Raw genomic sequence first — 24,211 nt, 5'->3', positions numbered from 1 at the left:
GAGGGAAGTGTTCTAGGGGCGCCTGGGTGGCTCAGTCCTTAAGCGTCTGCCTTCAGTTCAGGTCATGATCCCAGGGTCCTGGGATGGAGCCCAGCATCAGGCTCCCTGCTCAGCGGGAAGCCTGCTTCTCCCTCTCCCACTCCCCCTGCTTGTGTTCTCTCTCACTCTTGTGTCTCTCTATCAAATAAATAAATAAAATCTTAAAAAAAAAAAAAAGAAAAATGTTCTAAAATTCTTCTTGGGGTGGTGAAATATTTTAAAATTAGATAGTGGTAATGGCCACACAACTTTGTGAATATACTAAAAACCACTGAATTATATACTTTAAAAGGGTAAATTTTATAGTATGTGAATTATATCTTATTAAAACTATTATGAAAACAAACAAAAATACAAATATACACATCACAGAGGGTTTTTTAAAAAATTTTAACCAGCTTTACATTTTTGGCTATCACGTGAGAGTTCCTGAGTGAGGTTACCTCAAACATGAGACATAAACTTCAGATGATGATGATGACAATGACAATTAGCATACAGAGCTTACTATGTACTTGGCACTGTTTCAAGTACTTTACATCTATTAATTGATTTAATCCTCACAATAATCCCATCAGGTAGGTTCTATTAATATTCCCATTTTACAAACGAGGAAACAGAGATACAGAGAGATTGAATAACCTGCCCCAGGCTACACATGTAGGAAAGATGTATGAACCATAACCAATCACACATCTCAGAGATGCTGCAGTATTCCAGGTATTGTAACTTTGTGATCAAAGCCACTTTCTCCATGAGGCTCCCAGCCATCTTTTAGGAAGATGAAAACTTTCAAGTTTCCTTCTATCATAATCTTACAAATTCGCCACTTGTTGAAAATAATAAAAACAAACTCAAAATCCACCATTCGCAATTCAAGTTTATTTTAAAAGGATGTATAAAATGCACCTTCATACTCCTACCTAGCAAAGTGTATCTGCTCACAGTCTCTCTGTTCACTCAGCACATGCTCCCAGGGCCTCGCTCTGTGCTGGGCACCCTTCTAAGCAGTGAGAACCCAGCAGTAGGCAGCATGACCCAAGATCTTGCTCTCCCGAAGCTTACATTCTGGATCCTTCAGTCATTTGGTAACTTATCTTTTCTACTCTTCACCCTCAGAAATTTATGAGCTTACATTTTTGTTTTATTGTCTAGCAGGCTATATTTATCTTCAAAAACCATCCTGGTTGCTGAGGAGTTTTGCTCTGTACCTACCATCCTCCCCCTTTGTGATGTGCCTGACAATGTTAGAGGGTGAACCTAAAATACCTGAGTGGTATTATTTTAGGAGCTGAAGCACTCATTAAAATCCATACTCCAAAACACTCCCATTACTAACCCTTTGAATTATTCACACCATGTGAGAAGAAAAGCTAAAATCGTCCTTAAAATGTCCAGAAGTGAAATTCCTAGCAAATCACAGATCATGGAAGAACAAGTTATCATAAAGGATTTTTAATGCTCCTCATGAGCCATGCCCAGAAGCAACTACGACCCACCTCTTCATACTCTGAGCTCAGGGAACCAGGAAAGTAGCACACGGCATTTCTCTACCAGGGTCCCCAGCTAGTGGCTGGTGACAAAGACGGAAATGAAAGCCGCATAAAGATAAGTATGAGGTACATGCAGGGTTTGCCTGGAAGTCCTGCCTCACAATCACAGTCTGCATTCCAGATCCTAGGTAGCCACCTCACTGACTAGGGGCAATGTGTGGATGGCCATGTACAACCATCCTCATCCCAAAATAAATAATTCCTGCTCAGAGAACAGACTTTTTTTTTTTTTTAAGATTGTTTCTGCTCTGCCTGCAAAGCCTTCTCTACCCTTCCGGCACAGCTGAATCCTTTTCGATTTCTAAATGTTGGCTTCATTGTCACTTCAGAAAGTCGTCCCTGACCACCTTACTGAAACCAGGCTTTCCATTCTCCAACATGGCCTCCATGGAGGCCACATTTTCCTCCATAACTGATCAGAGTTTGTGTTTACATATTTGCTCCTATTGTCTGTCTCCCTCACTAGACTGTGCTATGCCCCCTCCCTTACCACTGTATCCCTTGGACTTAGCAGGAACTTGAATACTTTTGAATATGTTAACCACCTGTATACAGATTTTACTACTGTTCTCACAGATAGAAACCAAATGCTCCAGATAACCAAGACAGTCTTTTTCACACGGGTCATGACATACCTCCGTATGTACATGCAAGTATCACTAGTGATGCTGTAGCAATGGTTCCGGCCATCCATGGGGAAAGGCCTCAAGCTAATTAAGCAACCATCTTTGAACTCCGGGGCTTTGCAGTCAGGGTAGTTAGTGAAGAAAGGGTAATAGGAAATGGACAAAGGAAAGATTTTAGACCCTTAGTCTAAGCCATAAAAGATCTCAATACAGCCTTAATAATGGTCTTCTTGTTTGGGACCAGCAACAAATAAATGACTATCATATGACATGTGGAGGTGAATGAAAAACAGCCCAGGGTATGGGCAGAGAGAGGGGGAAAGTACGAGGTCCCCATCCCACATCCCACAACATTAGTCAACTGACATTGGCTCTTTCTGTTTCTCAGAAGTATTGGAATCTAGAAATTAGCAGATTCTTTCCCACCAACCAACTCTGACTTTGCATCCTGCTTGTATAGGAAAAGGGAGAGCTGCATGGCTTGGGGAAGTTTCAACGCACTCATTCATGAAATTTAAAAAAAAGTTGAGAAGGGAAAAAATATGTTTAAGATTCTGGGCTATCGGAAGTCCAGCTCATGAGGCTGCCATCCGCACTGCTCCCAGTGCACCTGGGCTCTCTCCTACTTCCAAGCTGCTACTACTCTTTCCCCGGTAAATGCCTACCAAAGCACCGACATCACACCAAGCATTTACCGATGTTAAATATGAGTATGGTGCAAGGCCTGCTCTCGAAGATTCTGCTGCGGCCAGAGAATTAAGACAGAGCAAGGCCTAGAACCGCCGCGGTGCTTGGCGCATCACAGGCAGTGCAGAATGAAAAAGAAATAGGAGAACACACATGACTGTAAGACTGCAAAAAGGAGCGATGCTTTGGTGCTCCATAAAAGGAAGGAATTACACCACGTTCCCTTAGCTCCTACTTTACTTGCCGACACTTGAAGTACAGTGAGGTAAGAATAATTCATTCATTCATTGATTTAGCAAACGAAAGCCTCCTATGCTGGGCATGAAAGCTACAGCAAAGAGCAAGAGGGATGTGGTAACTTCCTTTGTGGAGCTTATAGTTCTCCGAGAAACCACTTCATCCAAAAGGATGGTAGGGCAATCTAAGTTTTCCATGGCCTCCATGGAGGCCATGTTGGAGAATGGAAACCCCTAAGTTTTCCTTGGCTAGGCCCCTGGCTGGCCATCTCAAAGATGGGAAATGCAGCCTCACCAAGTGCATGAATAAATCTGAGTGGCTGAGAAACCCTATGTCTACAGGTTAAAAGGCCTGACTCTCCCTTTGAACATACAAAATAAAATAAGAGATAAAGAGTTGACTGATGCCAACAACTTTGATAGTCCTGAGAGCTAGATACAAAACCTCTGACATTCTGGGGACAACTGACTTTTTTTTTTTAAGATTTTTTTTTTTTTTTTTTGACAGAGAGAGAGACAGAGAGAGAATAAGCAGGGGGAGAGGCAGAGGAAGAAGCAGGCTTCCCAATGAGCAGGGAGCCTGATGTGGGACTCAATCCCAGGACCGTGGGATCATGACCTGAGCCGAAGGCAGATGCTTAACCGACTGAGCCACCCAGGCGCACCAGGACAACTGACTCTTAACAGATTGTTTAGATGCCATGGAAAAATTAATGCATAATGTTTCATTTGTCACTTATACAGGGAATGAATTTTTTCGATTTTTTAAAAGATTTTACCTATTCATTTGACAGAGAGAGAGAGACAGAGAGCAAGCATGCATGAGCAGGGGTAGAGGGAGAGGGAGAAGCAGACTCCCCGCTGAGGAGGAAGCCTGACATGGGGCTCGATCCCAGGACCCCAAGATCACAACCTGAGCAAAGGCAGATGCCCAACTGCCTGAGCCACCCAGGTGCCCTGAGAATGATTTTTTTAAATATCTTAATAGAAAGTGAAAATCGTGGCATTTGCAAGCAAATTTTTATCAGGAAATTAACCATTCAACAATGTAATCAAGGTCCACACATTTAAACTATAACTATTTATGTAATTAACAATGGAACATTCAAGATACTGTGCTGCTCTCTTACCCATAGAAGTTCATGCATTACCTTTATTCCCGTCCTTCCTCTCCCCTTCCTTCCTGCTCCTCCTCCCCTCCCACCCACTCGCCAGCAAGCCAGAACTAATCACCGGTGCCCCTTCGCTCTCGTAAGCCATCATACTTGCCAACAGTAGAGCACTGTCATTTCCTGTTATATTTGTGTTTACATGTCTATATTTCCAACTAGTTTGTGAGAGAGTCTCTTGAGGGCAGGAGCCATCACTTTACCATCTTTTTTCCTCAGGTGTCCAGCACAGTGGACGAGACACTGATAGGGCTCACCAGTTATTGAGCTGAGTTCACGGATTCTAATTCACTGAATTCACTGTCCTATATCAGTTGAGCCATCAACAAAATGGAAATATTAATAATTTGACAGTATTTGGAGACAAATTAAAGCCCCAAGTTAAGCCAATACCATTCTCTACTAAAAATTATTGTCTGAAGTGCCTCCTATGAGAGAGCAATGGAAGCATTTACCACATAACTGCAAATCTGTAAATCACTTCTTGATTTTTATTCACCATTCCCCCTCCAGCATATTTGATGGTTTCTGATGGCCGAGCACAAAGACTTTCTGCAAAAGTAGTCATTTCACATGTAAAGATAATCAATGACTTGGGCTTCAGATATATCTTTAATAAATGGGTTAAAATAAGTCAGTTTTGGCTTATAACTAATATTTTTAGTCTTGGTTTAATTCTGTAGGTAGAGAATAAAACAGACAAAAGTCAGAAAAGTCTATCCAAAAGTGGTTTTGACCCCTCCAGCTAAAGTGAATTTCCCATCACTGAAAATTCTAAAATAGACATGGGATGGTCACTTGTTGGGGATATTATGAAAAATATACAAACATCAGGTCAGGAAATTCAACTGAACACCCTTCAAAGTCCTTTCCATTCCGGATATTCTGAGATTTTCAAATCACTACACACACACACACATACACACACACACACACACACACACACACACACACAGACACACTTATGAAATGCCTCCTTGAGATAGACTAGGATAACAAAGAATATCTTTTGCCTGGATAAAAATAAAGGTAAATATTATTTTTCAAATAAAGAATGGATTATTTATTTTCAATAACATTTAGAATATGAATTTGAAACTTCAATAATCTCTATATGGAATCTAAAATAATGAAGACATAACACTCATTCAAATGACTTTTTTTAGTTTAGCACCTACATGTCAGAAAAATTCTAAACAGCAGAGATACAGAACTGTATTCGTTTCCTACTGCTGCCATAACAAATTACAAGTTTAGTTGCTTAAAACAACACACACTTATGAACTTAAAGCTCGGGAGGTCAGAAGTCCAAGACAGGTTTTACAGAGCTAAAACCATAGCCAGCAGAGCTGTGTTCCTCCTGGAGACGCTCAGGGAGAGTCTGTTCCTTGCCTTTGCCAGCTTCTAGAGGCCCCCGCCTTCCTTGGCTCATGACCCCATCACTTTAATCTCTCTTCCATTGTCATACTCCTTCTCTAATTCCCGGGACTTTTCCCTCCTTCCCTTACAGGGACCCTAGTGATTCTACTGCGTCCACCCCAATAATCCAGGATAATCTCCCCAACACAAGATCCTTAACTTTATCGCATTTGCAAAGTCCCTTTTGCCATGTAAGAAAACATGTTCACACATTCTGGGAATGGGGACGTGGACATCTTTAAAGGACCATTAGGCTGCCTACTATAAGGAATGAATAAACAAGAGAGATCCTGTGGACATGGGGTTATACTCAAGTGGGTGAAACAGGAAAATAAATATACAGATATGTGATGTAATGTCAGGTAATGACAAGAGTTATGAAGAAAAATAAAGCTGGGTAACATGCTATATTATGATATAGCTTCATTGATGATGTATTTTTTTTTAAATGGGGAAGGTAGAAAATAAATTTTAAGCATGTTAAGTTTGAGATACCCATTAGACTTCCAAAGGGAAAAGTCATGAATGCCACTGGAAGTATATGATTCTAGATTTCTGTGGAGAAGTTGTGGAGAGTTATCTGAAAAAAAAAAATATATATATATATATTCACCAGTTTTTATAAAGGATACAAATGAACAGCCAGATGAAGAGATACACAGAACAAGGTCTGGAAAAGTCCCAAATACAGGAACTTCTGTTGCCTTGAAGTTGGCGTGCTTGGCATGTAAGTATTACAGCCATGGGCCTATCATCACTTGGGGGGAGTCAAACAAGAAAAGAGTTGCAAAGACTTCAAAATGCAGGGCACGGCTGTAATAACGGACTACAGAATCTAAGGTAGAAGAGAGGGACACATACACAGGAGGTGGGCAGTGAAAAGGCAGGAGGCTCAATGGACTGGAGACCCTTCTGGGGTTGATGAATTATCAAAATTGGAGGACTGGAGGAAGTGGTGGCCAAAGGGCAGGAGGCTTTACACTGAGTTTACCATCAGTACAAAGAATTCAGTCACTGACTTCATCTGAGAATCCTGCCAGAGAGACTATGGCTGTCTTTCAGAAGTGACTCAGTGTTGCTCTATCTTTAGCTCTCTCCTTGAGACCAAAATCCTGTGTTAACCAAGGAGTGGATGAACCAATCAGGAAAACAGAAGAAGGAGCTATAGACTCACCCATGTGGGACAGTCAGAGGACCACACCACAAGATTCATTCCCAATTTCTATAATCTTTAGGAAGAAAATCCTGACGAAGAAAACCACAAGTCTTCTATTTCATCTATCCACATAGTGTACTGGGTATCCTTGTAAAAACATACCCACCTGCTCAAGTCTTACTGATTTAAAAGGATCTCTTGGATAAAATCAGAGAATGTCATGTGAAATTTGTGTCTCTCACACTACATTGGCTGAGTTGAAAAAGACTTCCGTTTGTCCCTTGGGAGAAATCATACATCTTTTTCTCAAAGAAAGAGCCTTCAGGCTTTAGGGATAAGGTTTTACAGAGGGCTTTGATTTTTCTTCTTCAAACCAAATTGGAAATTTCATTTTTGTCAGAAGACTTGAAAAACACACCCCTATGCAGCTATCAGCTATACCATCTGAATGCTTAATCCAGTCCCCTTGGAAAAGGCAGGCGCCGCAACAAGTCGACTGTCTGTCTTTGTCTTTAATCTTTATTCTCATTTCTAGAGAAGCTTATTAATTTTGAAGCCATGAACAGGTAGGATACAAGAAGGACAAATAAAATCTGTACAAAAATTTCCTTCTGTGTTTCACTTCTTACATGATTACGCAAAAACAAACTATGACGCTTCACTCTGTTCAAAAAAGGTGCATGCATGTATCTAAATTTTGAGGCTTATGTTATACAATGATGTACTTCTGAAAGATATTTTATATTCAAGTAAGTATTACATCTTGGAAAAAATGGAAGTTTGACGTGGAAACCCATATTTGGTTTAGTTTCACCCACATGTCTCAAAAGAGCCATCTGTTCACCTTTCAGAAAGCTGCCCCCTTCCGTGGGCACAACAGCATCAAGGGAAATTAATACATGAGTGAATAAGAAATGCAACCTCACTGCAATACTAACGTTTTTGAATGAATCAGGAATCCCTCTCTTTTTATCTAGTAACTTTTTAAAATAAGTTCCAACTATGCTTTAAAACTTCCAATTAAAAGGGATAAGGAATAATAATGCAGCCCTCCCCCTTCCTTAAGAAACAAAGTGTACCCTTTTCTGATCTGTCTTCTTTCCTTGCCCTCTTAACGAACACCATCATCTTGAATGTGGTACCTATCATCCCAATTCACGGCCCTTTACTTGTATCACATCTGTAGATATCCCTAAAAATTAGTATTGTTTTTGTGTGTATTAGAACTGCACATAAAATGGTCTTGTAGTATATCCTTGAAGAACTTTTGGTTAATCATCATTTTTAGATTTGTCTATGGGGTGGCAGCTAAGTCTAGTTCACTTATTTTCACCGCCAAATAGTACTCCATTGATTGACTATTCTACAATTTATATATTCCTTCTACTGTTAACTTGCATTAAATGCTACAATGAGCAGTCTTACAAATGTCTCCTGCATACATGTGTGAGAGTTTCTCTAGAATGGAAAAGTTAAGTCAAAGTTTTACCAGATATTGTCCAAAATATTGCCCAGACATTGTCCAAACTTACTCTTATACGAGCAGAAGGCAATTTCCCCTTTTTCTACAAAATCAGTAATATTTCATTGTGCATTTCAATGATTACTGCTAACTTGGGCATATTTTATGTGTATATTATCATTCTTCAGTAGATTGCCTGTTCAAATCCTTTGTCCACTTTTTAATTGGTCTACCTCTTTTTTCTAATTTATATTTGAGAGTTCTTTATATATTCCAGATACCAGTACTTTGTTGTTTGTCTTCACTTCTATTTTATGGGATTTCCTTTATTCATACAAGTTTTTGTCATAAATGTAGTCAAATCGATCAAACCTTCCTTTGTAATTTGTGCATTTTGCATTTTGTTTAAGCAATTCTTGCCTACCAGGAGTGTATAAATATATTCTTCTGTTTTCTTTTAGAGGTTCTGAAGTATTTTCACATTTAAGCCTTTAACTCCCCTGGTATTGATTTTGTTTGTGGCTAAAAGTAAGAAAATAATTATAAATTTTTGCAATTAGCCGATTGCCCCAGCAACATTTATTGCATGGTCTATTCAGTGACTAATCCATCTTCATGGGTCTGCAAAGCCAGGACTTTCATATACCAATCATCTATATCTGTGTGGGTCTATGTGCTCCCCACTGTGGACTCTGTCTCTCCCTGTAACAGCACCACATTTAGAGCTTAATGAATCTCCAACCTTCATATTTCTTTAAAATTGTCCTGTTCCTAAAACTGTCTATTTTTGGCCCTTTGCTTTTCTACATGAGCTTTAAAATCAACTTTTTAGGTTTCACTAAAAATCTTACTGGGATGTTTATTGGAATTGCCTTGCAATTTATAGATTTATTCAGGAGAACTAACATCTTGATGACATTGAACCACCCTATCCACGAACATGGCATTCTAAAAAACATGGAATATTGTCTAAATTTCATGGTATCCTTACATGAAGGCCTTACACTCTGTACTTTCTGTATCATTTCAATTTTAGTCAATTGCTTCAAAAGCAAACACATCGCCACCATGCTAGCATTATAATAGTTATGCAGACAGAGCCCAACTTACCCTGATATTTCAAATGACAATTTTTTCAACTTTATGATGGTGCAAAAGCAATACACATTCAGTATAAATCATACTTCAAATTTTAAATTCTGATCTTTTCCTGAGCTAGCAATATGCATGGGGTAGGATACTGTCTGACGATGCTGGGCAGCTCCCAGTCAGCCACACGACCTCAAGGGGAAATAATCGATATACTTTCAACCATGCTGTTTCTCACTTTCAGTATTCAGTAACTCACATGAGATATTCAACAGTTTATTACAAAATAGGCTTTGTGTGAGATGATTTTGCCTGACTGTAGGCTAATGTGCCCTTAGCACACTTAAGGTAGACAAGGCTAAGCTATGATGTTTGGTAGGTTAGGTGTATTAAATGCGATATATTGGGATGTAACCTCGTTGTAAGGTGTACACAGATAGACAACCAAATCAACAAGTCAAAGTGTATCCTCAAATAACTATTTTCAGTATTTTTGTGAAACACAAAGTTATCATAGAATCAGGGACATTATTTAGAATATATTTTTGGAAAATTATTTCCTGAGCTTGCTTATTCTCTCAGATAAATAATGCCATTTCTTGGCCTTTCCTACAGGCCCTATTTTCTGTTCCTCGAAACTCTTCAAGTGCCAGATTCAAAAGAAGTGAACTGTGTGTTAAAAATCATGAGATAAATTCTTTTAAATTGTATACACAAAGTACATTATGTTTTACTCAATTGAATAAGACTTTAGCTCCCTTGCTGTATTTGTTTTAGTGCTATGAAGAGGCAATTTTAAGACAAGAATTTATCCAATCATTTAACAAAAGCTACATTCAGAAAACTGGCAAGCTTTACAGAACATCTTTTGGAGAGCAAATATTGTATTTATTTATTGTTCTATTCATCATGTAGCATAATGTGAATATTACAGTACAATTAATAATAACTGTGATTGTAACAGTAATATATGTATATATTCACAGCTGGGTTTGAGAACCACCCTTCTGTCTATTTATTATTCATTAAATCATTCAAAAAACAGAGAATGAAAGCTTTCTATGAGAATTCAATATACACAGTGTACATTGTATTAGTTGACTTGAATTTGCATTTGCTAAATAATGAAGTCTTTCCTTATCTTCCCCAAACAGATGAAATTTGCCCCTCATCTAAATCTCTACAAAAATTCAATTTTGCTTAAGGCAATTACCAATTTTTCCTTGCATTTCTGCTATTTGTGACACCATATAATTTTTCTATGCTCTCGTATAATATGGTGGCTCTATGAATAGGACATCAAGTCACACAGACCTTTAGCCCTGTATCTTTTATGCATTAACTATGTGACCATGGACAAATTACTTGACCTGTCTAGGCCTTAGAGACGATGGACTCTGAAAAACAAACTGAGGGTTCTAGAGGGGAGGGGGTGGGGGGATGGGTTAGCTGGTGATGGGTATTAAAGAGGGCACGTTATGCATGGAGCACTGGGTGTTATGCACAAACAATGAATCATGGAACACTACATCAGAAACTAATGATGTAATGTATGGTGATTAACATAACAATAAAAAATTTAAAAAAAAAGAAAATAACATCGGGCTACATTATAAGGTTGTGAGAATGTATGTAAAGAGTTTAATGTATAGTGTACTCACCTACCATCATCAGTATCATCATATTATATCCTCCCCCCAATTCCTCTAAAATCTAATTTGCAAGTTTCTAGAAGGGCAGAAGCCACAGCACACAGTTGACAACTTGATGAGTAACTCCTATGCGTAAGGCACACATAAAGTAATTAATAAAATTTGTTGAATTAAAGATATTTCTCTATGCAGTATACTCCAAGTTTTTTTTTTTTTTTTTTAAATTCTCCTCTTTATATGTCTGGTTTCTCAAATTAGATAATAAGCCATAAAGGGCAGGTGGCAGTTCAGCAAATAAATGAATGAACCTTAATAAATAAATGCTAATAGTAAATGAGTAAGTAAATACTGAATATACATTTAAAACAAAAATCACTGACAAATCCAAAATAAAATATTAAGACATTTTCAGATGTAATTAAAAAAACACACAAAAAACAAGGTTTCCATTTTCAGGCAGCTGCCCGAAAAATGTATATATTTTTAAAAGACATTTAGTAGACAAAGATCCAACATCTATTAAAAAATTTTGGTCTTGTCATTTTCATAGATAAAAAATGGTTCCCTAATAATAATACAGGAAGCCAATCTAACATCAAGCATTTAAATCTATGAATCTTATGTAAAATATTTAACCCCTTGATGAAGATTATATATCTAGACATAGTTGAAAATTATGGCATAAAGCCTCCAGGAAGAATAGCTTATGAGTAGAATTTCAGTAACAGATATTTCATTATAAACAACTGAAAATATGATGCTATGATAACAGTGTACTGTTTGATAGAGATACAATATTTTCTTTTCCAACATTTTTGTGTGTAGAAGGGTGTGTTTCTCCCTTTCTTATTCTGCTGGTGGAAGAAACCCAGAAACCAAAGACAATAAAAATAATGACTGCATTTATAAAGAAAGATTTTTTTTTTCTTTTTAACCAATTACCATGGGGAAAAATGGTCCAGGAGAAGTAACTTACAAATACTGCCACAAAACTCACTTTCTACCCATGGATTTCACGGAGTAAGCATTGTTAAGGTCTCCCCTCCTGCCACCATCATGTCTAAGTCAGAGTCTCCCAGAGCCCCAACAGCTATAGAAGCTCTTCATTGGAGGTTTGAGCTTTGAAACAAAAGATGAGAGTCTGAGGAGCCATTTTGAGCAATGGGAAACACTTACGGACTGTGTGGTCATGGTAGATCCAAGCGCCAAGCGCTCCAGAGGCTTTGGGTTTGTCACATATGTCACTGTGGAGGAAGTGGATGCAGCCACGAACGCAAGGCCACACAAGGTGGATGGAAGAGTTGTGGCACCAAAGACGGCTGTCTCAAGAGAAGATTCTCAAAAACATGGTGCCCACTTAACTGTGAAAAAGATTTTTGTCGGTGTCATGAAAGAAGACACTGAAGAACATCATCTAAGAGATTAATTTTTAACAGTATGGGAAAATTGAAGTGACTGACATTATGACTGACTGAGGCAGTGGCAAGAAGAGAGGCTTCGCTTTTGTAACCTTTGATGACCATGACTCTGTAGACAACACTGTCATTCAGAAAGTCCTGCTGTGAATTAATGGACAAAACTGTGAAGTAAGAAAAGCCCTATCTAAGGAAGAGATGGCTAGTGTTTCATCCAGCCAAAGAGGTCGAAGTGGTTTTAGAAACATTGGTGGTGATCCTGGAGGTGGTTTTGGTGGGAATGACAACTTTGGTCATGGAGGAAACTTCAGTGGGTGAGGGGGCTTTTGGGGCAGTCAAGGTGATGGTGGTGGTTATGGTGGCCGGGGGGATGGCTTTAATGCATTTGATAATGATGGAAGCAGTTTTGGAGGTGGCAGGAGCTACAGTGATTTGGGCATCTACAACAATCAATCTTCAAAATCTGTACCCATGAAAGGAGGATATTTTGGAGGCTGAAGCTCTGGCCCCAATGGTGGTGGAGGCCAATACTTTGCCAAACCATGAAATCAAGGTGGCTGCAGTGGTTCCAGCAGCAACAGTAGCTATGGCAGTGGCAGAAGGTTTTAATTACTTCCAGGAAACAAGGCTTAGCAGGAGAGGAGAGCCAGAGAAGTGACAGGGAAGCTACAGGCTACAACAGATTTGTGACCTCAGCCAAGCACAGTGGTGGCAGGGCCTAGCTACTACAAAGAAATGTTTTAGACAATACTCATGTGTATGGGCAAAACACTCATGATTTAATTGTATAACAGGTTATTTTAGTTTCTGCTCTGTGGAAGATGTAAAGCATTCCAAGAAAGGGTTTTAATGTAGATTTTCTTTTCTTTTCTTTTCTTTTTTTTTTTTTGCACCCATGCTGCCAATTGCTAAATGTAATAGTCTGATCATGGCACTGAATAAATGCGTCTTTTTAAAAATGTGCTGTGTAAAGTTAGTCTATTCTGAAGCCATCTTGGTAAACTACCTTAACAGTGTGAAGTTAGAATTCCTTCAAGGTGATACCAGGTTCCATTTGAAATGTATTTGCAACTTGCTTGGGCACTGAAGCCCCAGTCTCCAGAAACCTTGGTGTAGTTGAACTGACAGTTAATGTGTTGTGACCTGGAGTTCATGGTTAAAAGAACTTTATTTGGTATTGGGTTATTAATATGATTGCTGGCACATCCTATGCAATATATCTAAACTGAATTACAGTATCAGATAAAATTATACATGGGACTGAAGCTTGTGCATCATCCATTATCATGTGTAATTAATAAACGATTTAATATCCTCTTGGAAAAAAAACAAATACTACATAAAATTCAAACATAATTTTCACAGACGCTATGAGTCAAAGAGAATACCGAACTAGATTCTCTAACTCTGTAAAAGAGTGGTTAGCAATCATGATAACTTGCGTGCACACATGCGTGAACACGCACACGTGCACACACAAAGGAAGAGGCAGGCAGTTCTTAAAGAGGAAGCTGTGCCACCACTAAAACATGTCTGGTATTTCCTGCCATCACACATAACCAATTTTATCAGCTTCATATTTCAGTCATAGTATTTACCAGATAACCAGCGTTTCTCAAATAAACTGCCTTTTAATAATGATCCCTCCTGATGAATGGGACGAGATTAGTGCTGATCATTGGTTCACCATAATCGCAACAGTATTTACTACGGAGCGCAGTTTGGGATCATCCTGTTGATCAATCAATTAAAGATTCTCAAGTCTCTAACTGGACTGGATGCTCTATCCCCAGACTCTATGTCTTATCTTGGGAAATTCTTTACTCAGTAGTTCCAAATTTAAGATCAGTCACCTCCTCTCCCTACCCTATGTCACTGCTCTCCATCAAGCACTCCCAGCTTTGCATCCGGATTACTACTGCAAGTGCCCCCTACTTTTCTATGCCTCCAGTCTCACCTCCCGCTCACCCGTCCTTTACCATATTTTCAGAGCACCTATCTGAAATTCAAATTTGCTTGTCACTCTCCTGCTTAAAATCCTTCACTGGTCCTCCTGAAATTCTCATGGTGAATTCAAACACCTTCAAATGGCATTCAAGGTCATGCCTGATCCAGTTTCAGCTCTTCTCTCCTGCCTCATCTCTGGCTACCCCTCAACCCCCCCGACAATGCTGCAGCCAATCAAGAATGCCCACAGTATTCTGAATTCACCATGCCCTCCTAAGCCTTCTTGACTATGCAGAAACTGACCTCTGTCCTCGTTTCCCATATAATCAGGCAAATTCTTGAAGAATCTGCTCAGGTATCAACCCAAATGGGAGGTTATTTCTGATTAACTTTTTGTTTCCCACCTTATTTTTCTAGTCTGCATACGCATATGTGTACACACACATGCACATTCCTTATTTAGCCCCTCTGCTCCTGCCCTCCCATAGCAACTTAGGCATATATCCCTATTTCTGGACTTCGTCCCTCATCTGTACATTCTCACTGCTTGCTATATAAGAACGTTCAGCAAATGTATTGAATGAAAGAAAGGATGATCTATTCTAGCTGTATCTTTTGCTCACCCTTTCCCCCTGCACTCACTGTTCAACTCATTTCAAACTGGCTTGCACCTGTGTTACTCCATCAAAAAAAGCCCTCCAAACGGTAACCAAAAGTCTCTGCCAAACTCATCAAACATTTTTCAGTCCTTCTCTTGGCTTTCAGCGATGTTGCCATACCCGTGCCCTTGAAACACTCCTCTCTTGGCTGCTGGGACACTACATGCTCCCACCCAGCCCTGGCCTCCGGCCCTCTTTTAGTGCCTAGGGCACACCTAGCTCCCCTGCAAGATGGTCTTTGCACACAATGTTCTTTCTGTCTAGAACACTCCAGTACTCCTAACTCTGTCATCTCAACTACTGCTGAAGCTTAGGTCGCATTTCTCAAACTTCAATGTACATGTAAACCACTGTGGATCTTATTAAAATGCAGAGTCTAATTCAGTAGGTCTGGGATGGGACTGGAGAATCCGTATTTCTAATAAGGTCCCAGATGATGCTCAAGCAAACTATTCATGGACCACATTTTGAAAAGTAAGGTTTTATTTTTTTATTTTGTGAAGAATTTATTTATTTGAGAGAGAGAGAGAGAGAGAGTCTGAGAGAGCACAAGCAGGGGGAGTGGCAGAGGGAGAGGGAGAAGCAGGCTCCCTGCTGAGCAGGGGGCCCACCGCGGGGCTCAATCCCAGGACCCCGGGCTCACGACCTGAGCTGAAGGCAGATGCTTAACCCACTGAGCCACCCAGGCGCCCCTGAATAGCAAGGGTTTGTTTTTTTTTTTTTAATTATGTTATGTTAATCACCATACATCATTAGTTTTTGATGTAGTGTTCCATGATTCATTGTTTGTGCATAACACCCAGTGCTCTATGCAGAACGTGCCCTCTTTGATACCCATCACCAGGCTAACCCATCCCCCTGGCCCCCTCCCCTCTGCTGAGCGAAATAAGTCAATCAGAGAAAGACATGTATCATATGATCTCACTGATATGACGAATTTTTAATCTCAGGAAACAAACTGAGGGTTGCTGAATAGCAAGGTTTTATGTGCCAGTTCAAATGTCTTTCCAGGAGAACTTTCTCTGATTCTACCTTACCCACACACCTAATGAAGTCCAATGTCCCCAGTTCATACTCTCACTGTACCATGTAACTCTCCATGATAGCTCTTGCTTAGATTTACAATCTACGTTCATCCTTCTCGCCAGCCCCCAGTTCCCACCTAAGACCTGGCACATTCCTTTCTGAGAAATGAATGAACAGTGTCCACTGAGCCTTCTCCTGACAGGCCAAATCACACTAACACAACAAGGTTCACCACCCTGAGCTCAGCTCCTACAGAAATCCAGCTGTCTGTGGTTAGTTCTCAGAGGTATGTTCTATTCCTTCCCAAGATTTGCTCATTTGGGGTTTGCTGAGCTATGGCCAGATAGTAAATGATTCCATATGCACTGGCCTTTTTGTTCATTATAACAAGCGTGGTTGGACATAGTCTCCACGTACCGTCTACTAAGTACTCTAGATTCTCTTGTGCCAGGTATATAAGAGACAGAGTTTAACAAGTAAATTCTACTTATTGTGGCCAGATCCAAATCTTCTACCCCGGTGTGAGAAATATTCTGGCACCAGGAGGGAATGAGGCAGGAGGAATAGACAAAAACTTTTAGTACATTCTGATTTTTTTCCATTTCAAATTCATTGCCTAGACTCTCATAAAATCTATTCTTTCTTGTGTTTAGGGAAAGAAATTGACTAAAAGTACTATAGGAAAAATTATATAAGTTAATGGTTGGATACAACAGCTAGAACATTTACATGATGGGGAATATGATGGAAGAGCTTAATTGTGTAAGACACTCGACAGGCAGAAGCAACAGCTCTGTCGCCAAGAGAGCCGCCTGGAGGGAGCGCCGAAGCGAACGCTGAAAGTGAACAAAACATAGTCTGAGATATAAACTCCATGAATGCCATTTCCCTTGACTAATAAATACATAAAAAATAGTCATAAGCACGTAGTAGCACAAATAAAAAGATATTAACACTTGATTAAAATATTAATATATCTTTGAGAAAATTGTTGCTCTCTGAATACAAGTTTTAAGTGTACTTAAGGGAAGAGATCATTTATTTAGAAATCAGAACAATTTTTCCCCCTCAATTCTGTTTGGTAAACCTCCTAGTATACTCAACTTGAAAAATGGTGATGTATTTTTTTTAATAATAATCTTATTTTTGTGCAATTGTTCATGTCATTTAGATGTATAACAGAAAGTAACTGTTTTTCCCAGAGGTGAGAGAAAAGGATGTGACCCTCTGATACATTAGTGCCCAAAATGTAAAGAGCCATAGTTTTATGCATTCATAATTCACAGAACACTTATGTATAGAAATGATTTCTTGAAAAAGAAAGAACTTTTAAAATAGCATTAACATCTTGAATTTTTTTCAGAAATTTTACTGTGTACAGAATTATAAAGAAAGTACACAGAATTTTCGGAAAGTACAAATCTGGGAGAATACAGTGCTTAGTCAAATTTTTCAAATTTTCAACTGATTTTCCAAAGCACACAATTGTCTTCACTTAATAATGATTTTCCAGTTTTGTTTAAGATAAGAAATTATTTTAGTTATTTATCATCCCAAATTTCATTGTTATTCTTGTCCTCACAGGGCATATTTCAGAATTTGGAATAACATTCCTCAGCATGGTAATTTCCCTGATGCTAGATGTCATTTAGAATTAATTCATTTTACATAATATTAATTATGTAGAGAATGGACAAAGTAGGGCACAGATCCATTTTGCTGAACCTGCAGTTTCAAACAGAAGTTGTCCAAGTGAACTAGGAAATGTCTTTGAAAAGTTCCCACCAATGGGGACAAGGTGTAACGTGGAAACACAGCTCTGTTACATAATGGCTCCCAAAGAGGCAATACCAGCAGAGCCTGAGGAGCAATGAACATGGAAGGACCGGGTCCCTGGGAACTGTAAGTACTCAGAATCTGAGGAATAACAACAGCAATAGGAGAGAAAGGTTGTAGGAGACCACCTGGATTCTGCAAATGGGTACAGCCTCAAATCAAGAGAAACAAACAAAGTACGAGTTTGGGTATGCGTTCCCGCCTTGCCCACAAGATTTCCAGCCCAGCAAACTGAGGATATTTACCAAGAAAACATATTTCTGTTTAAAAATAAAAGTCAGTGAAAAATAGGATTCACTTTATAAAAATCGCACATAACCAAATCTGATGGAAACTGGTTATCATCTATTCTACAAAGGAAATAAAACCTGCACACAGCAGAACTGATAACAATAACGGCACCAAAGAAAGCTTACGCGCTCACAATTCTTGCCACAAAGAATATCCTTTCTTCAAAAACAATGAACAAACAAAAAATGAAAATCCGTAGTAGGATGAGGTTGGGGACCTTGGGGGAGCAGTAAAAGAAAAGTAACTAAAAAGCCCTATCAAGGGGGTAGGGCCATTCTATTATTGTGAAAGAGATTTAAAGATATAATAGCTCAATAACTAGTCTTACCAGGAAGCTATACCTACACAATTAGGCTTGAACAATCTATGATGAGCACACTATATGGCATACCTCCTGAATAATCAATAAGAGACAGTGTGTCTTAAACACAATTCTTTTTGGTGAGGATTCTAATACTAAGTTAAGGCTTTGTGCTTGTTAAAGTCTGGTATATGCTGAGGATTTAAGTACTTCGCAAGTAGGAATGGGTAATGTATAAAATCCCAAAGTAGGCTCCACAACCAATTACTTATAAGCATTGACATTAGGGCCTATTTCTCCATATGCTCCTAACCAAGTATTGAGGTCCTCAAAACTTGTCCCACATTTCTCCCCAAACGAATATTCATCAGGCTTTTTTGGCTACTATGTTATACTACAGTGAAGAAATATTTACTTAGGATAAGCCCTGTTGATAATAAGGAAGCTAAAATTAGGATTCAGAATGACAAGTCATGTGGGGTGGGTAGCTTAACTATTTTGGGAGTGATAGAGTGCAGGGGGGCAGAGTTTGCGCTCTGAACTTAGTCCCATCTGGGCCCTAGCTCGCCTCTATCACTTCACAGTTGGTGTGACTTTGGGCAAGTTACCTTAACCTCTTTTTTTTTAAGAATTTATTTGAAAGAGTGAGAGAGCACACGTGCATGCAGGAGCTTGTGAGCAGGGGGAGGGCAGAGGAAGAGGGAGAGAGAGAGAATCTCAAGCAGACTACCTGCTGAGCACAGAACCTGACTTAGGGCTTGATCTCAAGACCCTAAGATCATGAACTGAACCAAAATCAGCAGTCATATGCTTAACTGACTGAGCCACCCAGGTGCCCCCAGGCAAGCTACCTTAACCTCCTTAGAGCTAAATTTGTGGAGAGAGTCTATGTGCATCCTTAGTAAGGAGACAAAATGCTTAGTTGTACATAAAAAATGGTGACTATTTTTGTGGAAACCACAGACATGTAAGGAGAATGCTCCTAAACGTGACTCAGTGAAACTTTAAAATACATGTCTATAATACTATGTTCCCAGATGAGCAAATACAAGATGGTAAAGTTGGCAATCCTCCTCAAATTATTTTATAAATAAAATGCAACTCCCATCAACATTCCAAAGGAAAGTTTTTGGAGAACTAACAAAATAATTCTAAAGTTCATATGGATATCCAAGAAACATTTGAAGGGAAAACTTGTACACTATATTTTAATGAAAAATTCTGAAGTTACAGTAATTAAAAAGGTATGAAAATAGATCAAGAACAAACAGATCAATAAGACAGAAGACAAAAGTCCCCAAATAGATAAAATATGTAAGGATTTAGTTTTAAGAAGGTTCAAATCAGTGAGGAAAGAAACAATACAAATGGAGGATAACTTTGTTAATTATAAATATGTAACTTATAACCAAAATTAATTCATCTAGAATTTCAAATTTAATTGTAAAAATAAAATTTAAGGGGTGCCTGGGTGGCTCAATCGGTTCAGCATCTGACTCTTGGTTTCAGCTCAGGTCATGATCTCAGGGTCCTGGGATAGAGTCCAGTGCATCAGGCTCCACGCTCAGTGGGGAGTCTGCTTACCTCCCTCCCTCTGCCCTTCCCCCTTCCCCCCCAGCTCCTGCATACACTTTCTCTTTCTCCCTCTGCTTCTCCCTGCTTCTCTCTCACATTAAAAACAAACAAACAAACAAAAAAACCTTAAGAAGAGTAGCTAGCGATATATTTGGGGAATAGGGAAGGACATTCTTTGCACAAACTCCAAAGAAATCATAAAATTAAAATAATGATATTTTTCAAGAAGTTAATGCAACTAAACCTATCAAAAATCAGAAAGAGAATTCAAGGGGAAACAGCAAAGAAAACTTTGTAGCACATGGCAAAGACAGTCAACCTTATTAATTAAAATGACTTAAGGATCAATTCTAAAATGAACAAAATAGAAAAAATGGGCAAAACACACAAGTAGACAATTTTAAGAAATACAAATGAGCAGAAATCATGAAAACAGGTCAAAGCGCACAAACACACACACACACACACACACACACACACAGTAACTATGGGCGATAATAGATGTGTTAATTATTTCAACTGTGGTACTCATTTCACAATGTATTCATATAACAAAACATCACACTGTACACCTTAGATACAATATATCCAATTTTCATTTGTCAAAAATAAACATTTTTAAAGAGCTCACAAGTCATTAAAAAATAAAAATTAACACCTCTTGCTTATTACATTTTGAAAGGCTTTCTAAATTAAACATAATAATTACATAAGTATAACACCTGACATATGTTTTAAAATGTAGGAAATGGGCACTCGCATTTAGTACTAGTGGGAATCCAAATTCACACATTATAGACTGAATTAGCCTTATAGTTTTTGGGTTTTTTTTTTTAAGTTCCTATCCTTTAATTCGGTGATTCCTCTTATAGAATGTTTCTTGGTTCCAAATCCACCCTTCAAAACTCTGTTCTGCGATGCTGAGATCGGGCCTCTGCAAACTACAGCTTTCTCTTGCCAGTGCGTTCCCTTATAGGCTCTGCCAAAAGGAGCCACGATGGGGAGGCCAGAGGTCAGAAGCGACAGAAGAGACTCCTCCCCCTGTTTGATTGCTGCTCCGGTCAGCCTCTTCCCAGCAACAGCCTTGACCCTACAAACACACTAGCACCAGGTGACCAGTGCCCCTTCTCCAAGCCTCTAGTGTCTAACAGCAGCAACCTCTTCCTGGGAGACTATATTTTAAATGTTAACAACAGTTGCCTCCTGGTAATTTTTTTTCTTGTGTTTTCTCTCCTTATTTTTCTTTCTTCGTATAATTAGGAAAGTTACTACTTTAAAAACATACACACATTCATACTATATAGTGGTTAAAAGCACGCTCTCTAAAGCTAGACAGAGTTCAAAATCCAGCTTTGTTACTTACTGGCTGGATGACCTTGGGTAAATTTCAAGTGCCCTGGTTAGTATCCAATACATACAAGATGCTCAGAAAGAATTCCACTGAATGGATACACATATTTGTTTCCCTTGATAAAATTAGAAACCTATTGCTTACAATATCCTTTTTTTTTCACTTAATAAAAAGATAAACAAAAACTGTATTTAAAAATTTTTAAAAATAAAAATCATACTTCCCTATGAAGATCTATAAGTGATTTTTAACTTTCACTTTAAAATAATTTCAAGCTTATAGAAAAGTTGCAAGAATAATGAAAAGGACTCTCATATACCCTTCATGCAGATTCATGTATTGACATTTTGCCACAACTTCTCTATCATTATCTATTTATCTAATTTTTTTCTGAATCTTTTGAGAGAAGCTATAGACACTATGCCCCTTTACCTCAATTACTATTGTGGGTATTTACTAAGGACAAGACCATTCTCCCATATAACCACAGTATCATTATCAAAATCAGGAAATTTAGCATTGATACTACCATCTAATATTCAGCCCATATTACATTTTTGCCAATTGTCTTAATCGTGTCCTATATAGCAATTTTCCCACTGACCCAGGATCAAACCCAGAATCACACACGTTGTATTTAGCTGTTGTTAAATATGGTATGGCTACATAATATTCCGTCTTCTATTTAACCAATACTCTCGGATAGGACATTTGATTTGTGTCCACCTTTTATTATAAGTCATGCTGGAATAAACATACTTGAATAGAAGTCTTTGTCAGTACATCTTATTATTTTTTTAAGATGACTTAGACTCTTTAGAATGATCATTCAGGATCCAACAGGAAAACAGAAATCACAACAGTTATTTTAACAGAGAGAATTTAATATAGGGAGCTGGTAAAACAGGTTTGGAAGTCTGTAAAGGCTGAAACGGAGCACGGAGGTAAGAAGAAATAGTAAATGCATGAAACAACTACCTCGGTAGCATTGGAGGAACAAAGGAAATATGTTGGATTGCTGGACACCAGGCACTTAGAGGCCCCTAGCTGACTTGAGATGGTTTGTTCAGAGGAGAGAAGAGGAATGTTCGTTAAAAAGACATTCTGAAAAGGAAGAGGAAATGCCTGGCATTCCTTCTCCATCTCCCTTCAACTTAGAACAAACAAGTTAACTTGTATGTGTTTTAGTGAAATAATCCAAGCACGCGAAAAGTAAAAGAATTTTGCCACAATAAGCATTGAAACCCAGCAAAATTCTGTAATGATTTGGAAAGCAATTTGAAATGTATTTGTAATATAAAAACTGGGCTTTGTAGTGGCCATAATTATCTCATGCAAAGAGAAAACTCTATAGGAATTAGTTTTAAAAAAAGTCAAGTTATACCAAAACATTCTTCAACTGTAAAAATCCATTTGAAATGTACATGATAGGAATGCCTACTTCAGAAAGTAAAAGAAAGGAAACGGAAAGACACAGGAGGAACTAGACAAGGACCAGCACTGCCCTTAATAGCCACGTCACTGATTATAGGGGTGTTAATCTCTCTGAATCCCTAAGATATTTTACAAATCCTGATTTCATAAAGTACAAAGAAATGACTGAAAATTCATTATTAGCAGGTTGTTGACTACTTCCACCAAATAATTAACTGTCACGTAGCTAAAGAGATGAGCAAAGCCAACTAGCTTTACCGTGTATCAGCACCAAATAACTCAAAGCCAGACAGGTAGAGACAGACAGAACAGCTGAAAGCTGAGTTCCCGGATTTCCACGAAACTCTGAGAGACCCACATGTGGTGTTTAGCTCCACAGTGAACCACTCTCTGGGTCAGCAGCAGGAAGCTCATTCCCGGCTGACAGTCCAAGAGATAGGCACTTTTCAGAGTGCTACTGGAGTAATTTCCTGTGTGAAAAGCTCACTGCTGTTCTTGCATTCCTCAGGGTGCATTTCTTCTCATCTCAGAGGATGTTGCTCTTCCACAGGAAGAGGAAGGAACCAGTTGTTACTGGATGTGTGGGCGGAGAGAGCTGTGCGCATTTTCAGCATGCCTCAGGCTCAGCTGTGGGAACCCGGGGTGCAGCTGGCTGAGATTCCCAGGCCCGGGACCCTGGGTAGTACTGCAGCAGTTAGGGGTCACGGCTTATAAAGACAGTACCTCAGGAAGCTGGAAGGCAGAAATAATACCTGGAACTCCAACACCTCCAGTTCCCAGAAATGTGCTAATTTTCTAAAGGAAATTCTAAAAAAGTACTCTGTTGGGCTCCCAAATAGTGTATTTTATAAAATTTTTTTGTAGAGAGTCTCCTTTTTTTCTTTTGTACATTTCATAAAGAAGAGTTTAAGTCCTAAATCATTTTTGTTGAAATGTCATTTGTATAACATTTTTTGGTAAAAGGAAACACTCACTTACGTAAGCTTTCTTTCCCAGTAACCTTGAAACTGAGAATGAAACTCAAATTAGTACATTTTTCAGTATAGCTAAGTCAAACACTTGGAACTTATGATCATTATGATTTTTTTAAAAGTACATTTTGTTTGAAGGAAAAAAGAAAGCCTCTGACCCACACTATTAATCTCTTTTTCTAGTTGTACTATCTTAGTAAATTTTACAGATTACCAGATCTGTGTCTTCTAAAAAAAAAAAGGAAGACAGACAGACAGAAAGAGAGAGAGAAAGAAAGAAAGGAAGGAAGGAAGGAAGAAGAAAGAAAGAAAAGAAA

The 24,211-nt window shown here is 38.7% G+C and overlaps 1 protein-coding gene and 1 pseudogene across 6 annotated transcripts in view; one reads left to right on the top strand and one right to left on the bottom strand.

Moving 5' to 3' along the window:
* POC1B (POC1 centriolar protein B) overlaps nucleotides 1-24,211 on the bottom strand; it is a 100,958-nt gene that overhangs the window by 13,461 nt on the left and 63,286 nt on the right. The window lies entirely within an intron of this gene.
* Nucleotides 12,145-13,112, top strand: LOC112831101 (heterogeneous nuclear ribonucleoprotein A1-like; annotated as a pseudogene).

Source organism: Callorhinus ursinus, unplaced genomic scaffold (genome assembly GCF_003265705.2).
Source record: "Callorhinus ursinus isolate GAN/ISIS: 27379988/994484 unplaced genomic scaffold, GSC_fseal_2.0 scaffold14, whole genome shotgun sequence".
Taxonomy (NCBI): domain Eukaryota; kingdom Metazoa; phylum Chordata; class Mammalia; order Carnivora; family Otariidae; genus Callorhinus; species Callorhinus ursinus.
Note: the sequence above shows the minus strand (reverse complement) of the source record. Positions and strands in the feature narration are given on the sequence as shown.